The sequence below is a fragment of the Balearica regulorum genome, chromosome 6, assembly GCF_011004875.1.
Source record: "Balearica regulorum gibbericeps isolate bBalReg1 chromosome 6, bBalReg1.pri, whole genome shotgun sequence".
Classification (NCBI taxonomy): Eukaryota; Metazoa; Chordata; class Aves; order Gruiformes; family Gruidae; genus Balearica; species Balearica regulorum.
This window is the reverse complement of record NC_046189.1, coordinates 40,797,368-40,811,620: the sequence shown is the minus strand read 5'-3', so window position 1 is coordinate 40,811,620 and position 14,253 is coordinate 40,797,368. Positions and strand designations below refer to the sequence as shown.

Below are 14,253 nucleotides of genomic sequence, written 5' to 3'. Positions count from 1 at the left end.
TTTAGTTGATGTGAGTCAAACTAATCCACTAAAAGGTATTTAAGAGCCAACTAGGAAATAAGTATTTTTGTATTATTAGAAGTGCTAAAAAGTTGTAATGACACCAGACTCTCAAGGTGAGGGAAACAACACCCAGCTCTATATGCGAGGATTTCCAACCTCAAATCCCACCACCAGTCAATGCGCTGGGTCACCCAATGGTCACCCCACCATTTCTGTACCCTTTCACTGGAGATGGGCGAAAAAGCAACCTGATGCATCTATGTTACTGCGTCTCTCTCTTTTTCAGCCTTCTTTTGATCCCATCTTCAGCATGATTTCCTAGGGAAAGGAGGCTTTTGCCATCGTACGCGAGTGTGTGTCATTATGTGCCTTTCTGCTCCCTTCTCCATTCAAAACAATGCTTGGACCCATCAGTGGCATTCGGCCAGGCTGGACATGGAGGTAGAGGCTGGGAAATTAGTGAACACACACACACACACTGGAAACATCCTCCAGGTGACTCAGTTGAGGAAACACTGGAGCTTGCATTAGTACTTCATTAGACACAAAAAAAACCCCAACCCAAAAAACCCACCAAAACCTCCCCCCAAAACAACAACCAAAAAACCCCAATCCCAACAGAGAAAGTAAGAGAGAAAACTTTTATGTGCCCCAATCATGGAAAAAAATTGAATTACAAACCACACACCAGCATAAGACACAAAGCCGTAAGAAAGCAGGTTTCATCAGACACAGGGCTCATGGTCTACTGGGGCAAAGTGTGTTGCTGGCTAGTCTGCTGCCAAACCAGGTCATACTCAAAGATTTTTATTTCACCAGTTCCAGAAAGCCAGAGGTTTGTTGTCTGAACACCAAACTAAATAACACCAAATGATATTTCCAGAGAAAATATTCTACCTTTGTTAAGTGGGTAAAAACTCATTGGTTTAACAATGCTCTTCACTGCCTGAACTGAAATTTTCTCAATAAACCGGTACCACAGAAAAATGGTCACAAGAACTAAAAACCATGAGAAAGTCTTTTTCCTTTTTGCCACTCAAATATCGGATCTAGAACCAAGGTATATCGAGGTAGAAGCTGTTTAAAACCTCTTTTGTCTGGGAAAAAAAGAAGAAAACTGTAAGAATTTTAAAAACATTTTAAACCCACAAAAACCTCTGCACGCTGTTCTACATTGAAGTACTGTACAGTTTGGCATAAGCAAGCTAAACTCTTGTTGAAAAAACCCTCAACACTTAATAGCAATGAAACTTCCATACTTACATAGCAGCTTGCCTGACACTGATAAAACAACTTTAAAATTTTTTCAATCCTTGAAGACCAACTAGTGAACACACACACACACACACACATATATATATCTCTATATATCTCCACTCATCATTCAGCAGAGACAGGAGGTAAACCAAGGAGGACAAGGGCACTTACTCTTTTCCTGGGCTGGGAGGAATCAATAAAGTTTTCAGTCCCCCCAAAACTACTTCTTGGATGCTCTGAAACACCACAGTCATTATCCGCCAAACGAGCTTGTTCAGAAGCTATGCAAACCTACCCCAAGTCACAGCCGTTACCCCAACGACCCAGGGTTCAAGTTCAACATTGACGGTTGGCTCTGCACAAGACAGACGTATCCCTACCCTATGCTCACCCGCTCCTCCGGCGCTGCTCGACACGGTGACGGAAGATGCTGGCCACCGCCCTCGCCAGCCCCTCTTATCTCGCTCCTGAGAAGCCTCGCTGGGGGCTGGAAGCTCCTTAAGAGAATGAACACATCTCAAGAGATATTAACTCTTAATATCTGCAGACTGGCATCTGCTTCCTCAGCAGTTTAGCCCCAAATGTTTGTCTGGAAAGAGCGCTCTAAAACCAGTAGGGATTTCTACAAAATCCAGCCCCGTACTGGTTTAGCTTTAGACTCTTGTTATATTAACACAAGGAAAACAAACTCCCTTGGCTAAATATTTAAGGCCAAAAAAGTCTGAAAATGCTTTTGACATCCTTTCCTCATCAGCATCTACAAAAACAAAGAGCTCAATAGATGCAGTAAAAAAAAAAAGTATGTAAAAATAACTTAAACTCCATTAAATATTTAAGCATACACACTACCGCAATAACAGTATTAGCCAAATTGGTCATGAAAACCCACTAGTGCTCATGTCAAAACCATCTTTATCTGAAGTCTTGCCTTGTTTATGAAGATTCAAATGGTCTATTTTATTATGCCACAAACCTTATGTCGGGACACTCACGCAAACATCATCTGAGATGGGTATTTATACAACACCCATGGATCGAGTCTAAAGCAGCTGCACGTGCACATCAGAACCATCAAACCCATTATCCTGCCTAAACACACTTTACCCATCAACTCCAACAAAGTGAGCATCGCTGTAATTCAGGGAAGCCTTTCCAAAACAAACACGAGTATCACGTGTTTCATCCCTGGCAACATGCATGAGACAGAATTAAACATATCACAACATATCAGTGGTCACTCGATCGGATATTGTTTCTGCTTATTGCATTCAAATAAAGCGCATGCACTCACCGGAAAGGTGAGCGCCAGATGAAAAGGTTCAAGTTTATTTGGGATGCTGAAGTTAAACTGCTGCTCCTTGGGATTTTGGTCGGCCGAAGCCCACGAGACCCTATGACTTTAGCAACAGATGCACAGAGCGATATCTTAAGATGCTAAAATTTTGTCAAGGACTTTCATTATTCTGGAGACAAGAGCTATTGTTTCCACTCACATCAGCACTATTTTGGGAAACTGGTTACACACACAATTGCCCAAATTTGCTTTTATTCAATTATTCAAAAAATGACATCGGAAGAGTAACCTAGCTGAATCTACTCCATCTACTTCAAAGTGCCAATGCGGAACAACAAACAAATGAAAATCTGCACAAGAAAGCTTGGAGCTGGCAAACGGAAATCGAGTGGTTTAAGTGAAGAATATTTTGGTTTGATTGTCCTTCTCCTTCCTACCAACCTTATTTTCAGGTGACTGAAACCTGTATGGCATACCTTTACCTTAGCTTCCAAAGCACAGCTGTAGACACACATCATTTGCTTAAAAACATCCATTCTACAGCTGATTAAACTCCTGAAATGAGCTTATCGGGTCCCTCCCTCCACCACCCAGACAAAAAAACCATTGATTTCCATAACAGTGATGTGAACATCATGGCATAAAGGGACAACAAGCTGCAATCACCCCGACTGCGCTTCAGTACGAGTGCTGGAGAATAGCGTGGACTTGCATTGCAAAGTGATTTCAGCTGAAAATCTCTGCGTGAACAAAGGAATGAGAACAGCGAAAGGGAATGGGGACTGGAGTTCGCAATTCCCAGCCATTGAAAGGGAGGGGGGAAATTTAAAAAACACAAACACTAACACAGCAGCCATTCATCTAAGTTCCTGTGAAAAGCTATTTTTTAATTTTTTTTGAGGGATTTTTTTTAATTGCCCTTGGGCACTTCATAGCTGTATCTAATAAGCTCAAAATTAGGCAAGGCCATGAATATACAGCCTTTAGCATTTCTGAATACAAAATACTAGGAAAATACCCTGTTCACTTGACTTCCAGTTTTCCAGAATTACTTTATTCACTGCACTATAAACCAATTTCTGAATCCCAAGAATTTGGTTTGTTAATCTGTTTACATACTTTTCTTCTTTTGCACAGCATAACCCTGAAGTATGGAAACACCCTTGTCAATACAAACCCCAGTAATTTTGTAACCCGCCTAATGCTGAAATATTTACATTAACATTTTACCAGCCAAATACCTTCAGTATACAAAGGAATCATCCGACAGCTAGTCCGTCAACTACCTACAAGTCATAATTCATCCGCACAACAGCTAATGAGATGAAAGCAGACACACACAAAAGCAGTAGGTTGACTGATACAAAGTAATTGCAGGCAGAATTTGATGACAGTAATTTATGTAATTCTATCAAAGGAAAGGCAGTTGTACAGGAAGAGGATGAAAGGTCAGATAAACCCCCTAGAATTTAAATAGATATGCAGAAGGAATTTTATATACTATATGAACGGGAAAAAAGACACAATAAAACTTTTAATTATAATTGACTCTATTCCTCCCGTCCCTTCCTAGCATACTTAGAAGTTTATATAGCATACACAGCAGTTTATATAGCATACATAGCAGTTTATATAAAGCCAGGCAAGGCAGCAAGGCGAGCCCCCACAACAGCTTACTCGTAAATACACGCCAACGGAGGAGCACGCAGGATCCCTATGTCCTCATCCCAAGTCCAGCCCAATGTTTAACTTCAAGGTTCCCGTGAAGAATTTTCTGAGTATTACAGCAAAGTGAAGTCCTGGCACGCGGCGCAGCGCCTGCTGCGTGCATCTGCAGTAGCCCTTCTGAGAGAGACCCAGTCTTAACGCCCTGCCTTGGCACTGCTGTGAGCCAAATAAATAGCAATATTGTGGATTCAGACCCAATCACGCCCTGCAGCACTGCAGAAGGGTCTGAACCGGGGATCACGTAGGCACAAAGCTGTGCAACGTACACATGAGAGCGTGATTTAGAGAGAACTTTTCCCTTTTTCAACATGTGCCAAGTGATAAACTGGGATTTTATTCAGTTTACAAATGTAAAAAAAAAAAATTCAGAAGTTAACGGTGATATGTGGTCCGTGGTGAAGCAGTCCCACCTACATAGATACATCTCTACAACGAAACCCTCACAATTTCCACCACAGCTTTATAAAAACTATATCCGAGACAATCAAGTCCTATGTACGCACAACAGATCGAATACTGGGACTTACGGAAAATGATGATCATTGCTGCGAACATATGGCGACTGAGGGATAAGAACTACGCTCCTCTCTGAGTAGGTCACACCACACAACAAAGAACACAATAAATTCACCGGGGAAAAATGGGCATCTAAGGTCTACTACAGCTATTGAAATGCTTGGCAACAAGGAAACCTGTGAAGAATTAGTCACTTTATAAGAGGAAGAAGGCTTTCCAACAGGCAGGCAGTCTCGTTGTTCAAACCGACCCATCCTCTCAAAAAATCACTGAGTCCAAAATAATAATAAAAAAAAAAAAAGATGAAATAAACATGGGATATATTTGTACTCATGTCCTTCCTCACCAATTATATCACAAGAAGGTATTGTCTAATGTAAAAATCTATTCAGAGCCAAAGAAGTACCAGCAATTCTACCTTACCGCCTACTTTGTGCTATTCTCAGTAAACATCTTCTTACAAAAGGAAGATACCTATCAGCAATCGAGATTCGCCATGTTTTACCCAGGGACCACGTCAGCCACCCTAGGATTAAAATAAGAGTTTGTTTTCAAGACAAATGAGTTCATTTTAACTAAATACGTCTTACTGAGCTTTATCAAACCAAACCATCAGCCGCACCGATACATACTTCAATCTCTTCTGCAGAGTTCACCATCGCCCAAGCTCGGCTGTTGTATCCCTTGACCCCTGCGAGTAGTTCTGCCTCTTCCATCACATCAATTTGACAGACGTTATGTGCAATGTGGGGGCCGGGAAAAGGAGGGGGGGTTATAGCTTACCGAGGTCAGGTTCGTACACGGCTAAATAACATCTTGAAGGATGTACAGCAATTAATTTAGCACTCCTTCAACAACCGTACTTGACGATCTATCCAGTTTCTAAGGGTAGTGGGAAGCCTGGACAAATCGGGGGATTCAGACTTGGGTTTCCGGAGGAAAACCCCAATCTTACTTGGGAGCAAAACCAGAAAAAATAACTTATTCTATTTCTGAACTACATCGTAACTTATACTTTACCTTTTACACCAGAGAGTTGGAGGAAATCAGACTCAAGATCAGACACACGAATGCCAGATAATTAAACAAACAGATCACTGACGCATAAATAAAGATTTAGATTTACAGCGAACAAGTCTTCTACTGTAATGCAACCAGGATGACTTGTCAGATGTTTTTTATGTCAGCACTGGCCTAAAAAAATCCTCTGGAAACTCGAAGGGTTGGATTCCCTCCCCGCTGGCACCTCCCAGGGCTGTACAGGAGGCAGCAGGGTTGGACCCGAGGACCGGCCTGATTAAAAGCCTCTCCTCAGTGTTTGCATAACTGATCAGTTGAGTGTTGGGAATCATTTTATCTGAGCAGTACTAATGAGCTAAATCACTATTATTATTGCAGTGATCACCCACCCGCAAGCGCCTCACCGAGGCTTTATTTTTACCTTCTCCCACAGCAAAGCGAACGCGGACCTAGTGAAGAGACCTCATCCTGACACCTCCTCTCTACCAACACACGGAGCCTGCAAGCTCTTCGCTCGCTAAAACACAAATATCTACGTTTTTCATTTCAGCCGCCCTTCCTTAAGCGCTTGTTCCACAGCGGACGGCACCGTTACATTTTCACACCAGAAAAACCAAACACGCAGGACCGAAATCCTTGGGGCTCCGCCACCGTGAAGCTGGAGCAGGACGCAGGAGCCAGCCTGACCTCCTGACACCACCGGCCCTCAGCTCTGATACATCGAGATAGTTGTATCTCTGTACAAAATGGGGTTTCCACAGCAATAAAAGCAAAAAAAAAAAAAAAAAAAAAATTTAACAAAAGTCTAAAGGTATGTTAATGGCCACGCTGGGGATCTCCACCCAGTTCACACTGAGATCTCTGTTATTCGCCATTAATTTCCACAGAACAAGCTCTCTGAGGCAACATCATTTTGTTTTGAGAGAGAATACATATATTGTGCCAGTTCTGCCCATCGGACGTTCACAGTCCGTGATAACCATCAGCCCTGTGCTCTGGTGTGGCCTGACAATGAATCTCATAGAGACCAAAAAAGACGAAACACAGCCCTTCTGCGTAGCCTGGACTTCTGATGCTATTAAAAAAAAAAAAAAAAAAAAAAATCAACAAATTTACACCTAACAATGAACCGTATTAAACACAGCGGATACTCCTGCAGCTAGTCCCACAATTTGTGCAGGTTTTCATACCTGTCAACATCCATTACCAAGTAAATTTTCAAAAATATAAAAGAAATCACGTGGACGCATGAAAGAATTATACAGCTCGCCTATTGTACTGGCAAGGGATGTAATTTAGTGTTTTCCACCATGCTAGCTATAGAATGTAATTATAATTAAGAAAGTGTTAATATTCCCTCCAACGAAAGCATGTTTAGCAGAAAAGAGCGCACACGCTGGCTACAACAGGAAACACAACTATTTGCCTAAGAAACTAATTTCATTTTTTACATAGGGATTTTTTTTTTTTTTTAATACCAAGGAAGAGCAGGAAGCTCTTTTGCACCAGCGACGCGGTTCTCTTTTGCAGACTCACGACGTGTTATTTCATTTGCTTTTACTTGGAAAACAATTTGAAAAGAACCGCATTTTCATAAGCAGACTCTCAAAAAAAAAAAAAAACCAAACCAAAAATACAGATTGCACGCACACACACACACACCCCCCCGTCTCCTGCTAAATCCAGTGGGGATTTGGGGAGCGGGGCAGGACCAGCCAGACATACAACCCCACCTCGCCCTCTCCATCACCCCACTTTTGCTTCGTTGCAAAAAAGCACCCGGACAAACCGCTCCTGGGGCTGGACACCCCTTTCTGCCCCGGGAGCACCCACCTTTGGGTGTCAGCGTGGCGGAGCTGCCCCCCGCGGGCTGAGCTCCCCCCTAAACCCCCCAAAATAAATGAATCCGCCATAGGAGGGTGTTTCGGGGGGGGGGGGGGGGGGGGCGGACTCGGAGGGCGGCGGTGTGTCACCCCGGCTGTCACCCCCAAACCGGGTGGGCAGGAGGGGGCTCCCCGGGACACCCCCCTCCCCCCGGTCCCCTCTCGCCCGCTCCGTACGCGGAGCTGGAATTACCCGACGGACGGTGGAACGACCCGACCCGACCCCCCGGGTTCCCCTTTACCTGCCGCACCACCGGCACCTCTGCCTACGCACACGCCCCCGACGGCACCTGTAGCCTGAGACCGCAAGATGGGGTGCGGTTTGGGTTGGGGTTTGGGGTTTGGGTTTTTTTTTTTGCTGAAATAGAGGAAAAGGTTAGAAAGAAGAGCGTTCGCGCGGTAGGGAGAGGCGTACCTTTGCAGCGCGTATGCTCTGGCTCCGGTCAGGGAGTTTCCATCGCGCCCTCGGCGGAGCCGGCGGACGGGGGACCCCGGGAGCGGCCCCCCGGTGCTTCCCCGCGGGCGGTGCCGCCCGGCCGCTGGCTGCCCGCTCCCGGCTCCCGGCTCCCCCGGCCCGGCGGCGGCCCCTCGGGCTGCGGGCTCGGTTACAGCTCCCTCCCGGGGCCGGCGGCAGCCGCGCTGCTCGGTCATGGAACGGCTGTGCCCGCCGCTGCAGCTCTCCGCTGTCGGGAAGGGAAGATTAGGATCTTCGCCGGGCACGGATTGTGCTGAGCTCTAGTTTTCTTTCATGCTTCATTAAAAATTAGATGGTGGATTATTTCAAGCATATATATACATATCAAACAATTATGTTGTTATTCTGCTCTCTTACACGAGTCGTCTTTGTTTCAGGGGGAAAAAAAAAAAAAATATCATCTATGGACTACAGAGCATAAATTCGAAAGCGTGGGGAACGAGGAGCTCTGAGCCAGAAGGAATCGCATCCCACCGCAGCAGAGCGCGAACCGAGCGCCTCGCCAGCGCTATCCCCACGTGAAACGCGCGCACTCCTGGCTGCAGGGCTACCTTCTTCCCAGCGGGTTTGCCCCTCTGAGGGGCTGATGCCGCTCTTCCCAGGGGTCAGTCCGTAGGGAGTGAGTTCTAACTATCTGCTCCTGCTGGGAGTGTCCTTCCAGCGATGAATCACGCCGGTTTATCCCAGCATAATGTTACAGAATGCTTTACTCAAGCAAAACTCCATATATGAGGCTGCAGGTTTTCATCTCTTGCCAATTTCAAGTGGGTTTTGTTATCATTAAAAGAATGTAATTACGTATATCTCCCTATATTCAAGTCTGTTTCTCAACAGACTGAACATAAATACCTACACGTATTTAGAGAAGCATGACATCACGTTTTAGCTAAGTGGCTTTTAGATAACAAGCAATGCCCAGTCCCTGAGAATGCGAAGATTAGATAAAATATTGAAGAAGAGCTGCGACTTCCAGCCGTTTGTTTGCACGTACTAGCGTAAAGTCTAACAACACAATTTAATTCATTTCGGTACATTAATTAGTCATGCAGAAAGTATTCAAAACAGACTAAGCAACAATTCATCAAAAAAAGCATTAGTATTAAATCAGCATTGGCTGCTGGTTGAAAGCTGCTAATAAAGCCAGGAATGCTCTTGCTGATGGGAGAAGCTACACAACCTGTCCCCCGCTCCCATCCCAAACACAAATCAGGGGCAGGGGCTCCGGTGGGAGCCTGGCGTGGCACCACCGGTCTTTCCTGCTCCATGCTGCTCCCATTTCCTCTTGCAAATGTTTGTGGGAATATCATCTGCAAAATACAAGTGCTCTCAAAGAGTTCTCCAACATGGCCAAAGATATTTTTGTCCTCTGGGTTTTGAGCACTGCCACGTGTATGCTCCTATGTATAATCTCACATTTTAAGAGCTGCTCTGTTGATATAATCATTGTTCACCCACTGGAAAGGCTGCAGTCAGATCCAATTCTTGAATTAATTGCTTATTATTTACCTACATGGCATCTTGGAGAAGTCCATGTCTTCCTCTTAGGGTCAATATGGTATAAAGATTCATTTCAAAGATTCCTTAGAGTTTTGCAGGAAAAATATTGCATAATGGAGCAATGACTCAGGGTCAAAAAAATAAAAGTCGAGGGCAGACCTCCTCGGACCATTGTATCCCACAAGTCAGGTGGAGGCAGAAGGAGGACTTGAAGAAATGAGTGGGAAAGAGAGAAGTGGTTTAGCAGAACAGACGATAAATACAGAGGTCTGGGAAAGCCTTTAAGGGACCGAGGACCAAACCTTTGTGTGGGCAGGGCAAGATCCCCTCCCTCGCCCTGGTGCAGGATCAGAGCTGCTGGGTGTTTCTGGACGATGAGCCGCTCGGGCAGGTGATTTGAAAGGCAGATGCCAGCTCTGGGCGTAAGACCTTAGTCAGGGCTGGGTGTGGAGGCAGCGTGCTTGGTGCTGAGCAGGCAGCGCGCTTGGTGCTGAGCAGGCAGCGCTTGGATGGAGAGGACAGGAGCCAGAAAGCCCATGTGAGGAGGAAGCTGTGGCAGCCCCAGGTAGATACAAGGCATTGCTTGGACCAAGGAAGGGCATCTGGCTGGGTTTACTCGCTGGGTTCACAGATTGCATCAGGTGGTGGCTGTAAGACTGGCTGCGGCACAGCAAGTATTCAGTGGTCCTCTGTGGACTGAGGTGGTAGCTGGCCTTACCCCAAAAAAGAAATGGGGAGAGAGAGAAATCTCCTCTTCAGGGGAGCTAATGAGAGAATGAGGTTAAAGGAGTGGAGAGGACACTGAGTGCTGCTAACAGAGGGCGGACACCCTGGGACTGAGGTCCTGACTCAGCTCAAAGATCACCCTTTAGACTGAAGAAACCCTAGCCTGATACATAGGATTTAACAATGCATAGGTAATTATATTCATATTTATTCCCACGAATACCATGAATAGGAACAGACTCATCTGGCTGGAGCTTTCAGTCCTTGTGAATCATCCCAACGAATCAATCATAACAATACAGACGAGGAGCTTCCTGAAGAGAAGACAAAAGGAACAGCAAGGCCATGAGACAGCATCGTGGAGATGAAAAGTTTAAGAGGACAGGAAAGAAATCCCACAACAGTACGGGGATTATAAGGGCTGTAAGTCTCGTGAAGGTTACAAAAGCTTTGTGTTTCTGTAGGGAGATTAGGAGGTCAAAATATCCAACTGAAAAGGGTTTTATATGAATCAGATTATTCCAACTCCATCAGTATCCGTAGAAGTATACCTACCTGACCATACGCGCACACATAAAATAGAGTTATTTCAAACAGCCTGGAAACTTTGTATCTAAAACCACTGTTAAAATAACTCACAAAATTATGTAAGTTACAAAATAAATTGTAAAGCATTGTAAGAGTCCCATACAGACTTGAGGATTAAAGAAATAATTGACATTAACCATAAAAAAGTTAGGTAATTTATTGTGAAAGACATTTATTTCTTCTCCTAAGGAGGGTTGCTCACGACAGCCAAGCATCATGTTCATCCCTTTGCTGAGAGCTGGAGCACTGACACGTGATATTTAAGGCAGGCTCACAAGCAGCAACTAACCACGATGCTCCAAGCACGTGCTCTGGTGTCTCACGCCAAGTTAAATCCCAAAGCATTGAAGGCCAGCTATTAATAGTTACTATTAATTCATTAATTGAAAAGATTACATGAAAGAATTAACAATTGTAGACAAGGCTGGCCGGCAACATTAGATCTGTTGATAGCAAAGCCTGGTTTTGTCTTTAGGGAGAATGAATGAGTGAGATCTGCTCCTTCAGAAATGGTTTGGGGGTTTTTGGGGGGGCCTTAAGCGCTGTGACCCTGCCTTTGTGCACTATACAAAAATAGATTTAAATCTCCACATATCTTCAGACACTTCCTAATTGACCAGGCATGAAAACACATCACTATTTAACAGCATCTTCAGTTCAGCCCTTGGTTTCAGTGCCAACTTTCAATGCATTTTATTCATCCACTTGCTTGTGATGGTTTATGAATGATCACTTCAGAGCTGGGGAACATGAAAGCCAGTCCTTTAGCTGCATATAGCTTGTACGAGCAGCAGTGTGCATCTGCTAGATCGGATTCCTCAAATTCCCCATAAACACTGGGAAAAGAGCTAAACTGGGACCGCTATCGTTTCGTTCTCTGTGCCCATCATGACCTACTCTAGGCACAACTTCTTTGTTGCTGAACTTCTTTGCATCTGTATCTCGAACAGTAACTCCCCTAAGGAGTGTGTACCTTATTATTACTATTTATAGTTCTCCTCTACCAGCATCAGATATAACATGTCGGTCTAAATTAAATTTTACTATATGCTTTTTTAAAAGCCTTCTGTCGGTTTTAATCACCTTTATACCGTCGCTGAAGCCTTGCCAAGAGCAGCCAGCATTTGGTGTTTCTGAAGGGATAGCTCAGTTATTGCAGGAGCAGACAGCCCCCAGAAGGCACGCTGCCTATTTTCTATAACCTCCTGGATTTAGATGAAGATTTTGGAAGACAAAGTGTTAGTAAATCGTTAACCTTTGGGCTTGGCGGATTTAGGGCTGGATATCCATAATCAGGCTCTACAAAAGCCAGGGCATGACAGAGATGCTTGCACCCTTCAGACCTCTGAGCAGCCCCTTCCAGCCCACCTTCCCCTGGCTGTTCACCGTTTGGGGCAAAAAAGACTATAAAGAGATGGCGAAACACAATAGTGCGTCCAGGTATCCTAAGTCTGGATATGGAATAATGATCATTTTGATGGGAACTGGATCTCCACATCTTCAGAGATACAGGAGAGGGCCTTGACACAGAGGTTCTCCAAATTATAACCCTCCACCTATCTTCTGCTTCCTACAACCCTCAGGGAACTGAGGTGTTTGTGTGCTGATCCCAGAAAGCGCTGCTCTTAAAGAATGGCAGTCTCAGCAAGAAAAAACTCAAAATCAATGACAAGGATATTAAACTTTACATCAAACGAAAGCATTGCATTTTGAAACTTCAAGTTCAGTTGCTACCAACATTCTACCAAATTATCTTAGTTTGGTAGAAGGTTCAAGGACAATAGCTTGGAGACACATTCCAAGCTATCGGTGGTTTATAGTCATATTACAAATGTAAGGCTTAGGTTCCTGCATGCCCAAACAGTCCTTGGTTTCACATGGAATTAGTGACATAATTAACAACATTTAATAATGTTCAACAGATACTCAGAGCCAGAGTGGAATGAGCAGTCTAAGTGGGCGCCTTTCTATGATATCAGCAAGACTGAGTTTTCCAGTCCTACAAAGCAAATTAAAGTAAATATCCATGGTGTTACTGGTCTCTTAGCATTTGGAAATTACTTTCCCGGCAGTAAAACTGGGAACACACTATTAAATCACAGCATTTTGTGAAGAACAGAACATAGTGGGCATTCTTGTGTGCATTATTTGACTTCAGACTTTCCTGGTTTAAACATCTCTTGAAGAGAGAGACCAGTCTGATCAAATACTTGTTCTAATTGCATTCAGTCTAACACCCCAACCACCAAAGCAGTATCAAAAAGAAAAAGATTTCATACCAGTTCAGCATCCCTTCATTTTCAATGGTAACTCTCAAATACGATTCCTTTTGGACGTCCCTTCAAGAGAACATGGCTTAATAGAACAAAACATAACATCTATCTGGTGTATTAAAAAAAATAAAAATAAACAGCCCTCAATACTTCAAAGAAACAAGAAAATATTATAAGAAAGACTGAGGTAAGGTTTACAGAAAGATGGGCAGGTAAAGAAAAATTGGGGGGAAAAAGTAGGAGTGCTTCAAGGGCAAGGGGGTAACATAACATGGAGAAATAAGTGTGTGGGGAAGGGGAACAGAAGACTTTAGACAATCCATGGTTCAGTGACAGGGAAAATCCCTATATCCTCAAGGACCTGCCGTCCTCTGCCTGACAAGAAACTAGATTAATTAGCCAGTGCAGGGTTCTGTGCCACAGCAGAAGCACGGACATGCCCAAAATCTTCTTGTACAGTTTTAGGCCATGGACAACATGAGTTGGGTTTAAAAAAAAAAAAAAAAAAGACAAAAAAGTGGCCACGTCACTAAGGAATACAAGACAAAAGCTCTAGCCAACTAGTAACCACCAAAACACTTGCACGCAGCTACGTAACGTTGTGTTTCCTACTAGAAGGTACTGAAGGCGTGTGGCATGTTTTAACAACACGCTCCGCGTTTTATAAACCACGGTTTCAGCGTGCTCGTTGTACCCACCAAGAACAATACTTCAGCGAACGACTTCCGGCGTGGTTTTCCTTCGCTGCCAGGCTTTGGCAGGAGACACCTCTGCGTCAGGAAGGGAATTCCAGAGGCAGGTATCAACCGTAGAATCTGTAGTCAGGAGCCTTTGTGCCGGATGAAGGATGCTTCACAGAAAGCGCACTTCTGGATCAGCGGCAGCCATTAAAGCACGGAACCGTGAAATAAAGGATTAAAAAAAAAAAAAAAAAAAGGCAAGGAAAAAAAAAAGCACAAGAGTTAGTGGAATAAAAAGGAGGTTAAAATTTTT

General features: G+C 44.1%; 1 protein-coding gene across 4 annotated transcripts in view; it reads right to left on the bottom strand.

Annotated features, from left to right (window-relative positions):
• LYPD6 (LY6/PLAUR domain containing 6) overlaps positions 1–14,253 on the bottom strand; it is a 69,553-nt gene that overhangs the window by 30,358 nt on the left and 24,942 nt on the right. The window contains exons 2-5 of one of the 4 annotated variants that reach the window (XM_075757288.1): positions 13,959–14,129; positions 13,267–13,326; positions 10,623–10,713; positions 8,117–8,452 (exon numbers count right to left, since the gene is read on the bottom strand). The gene's annotated coding sequence lies outside the window, so the exon portion shown is untranslated. Of the gene's footprint in view, positions 1–8,116; positions 8,779–10,622; positions 10,714–13,266; positions 13,327–13,958; positions 14,130–14,253 lie in introns of those variants that run through there. The other 3 variants (XM_075757291.1, XM_075757289.1, XM_075757287.1) reach the window with 3 other exon arrangements.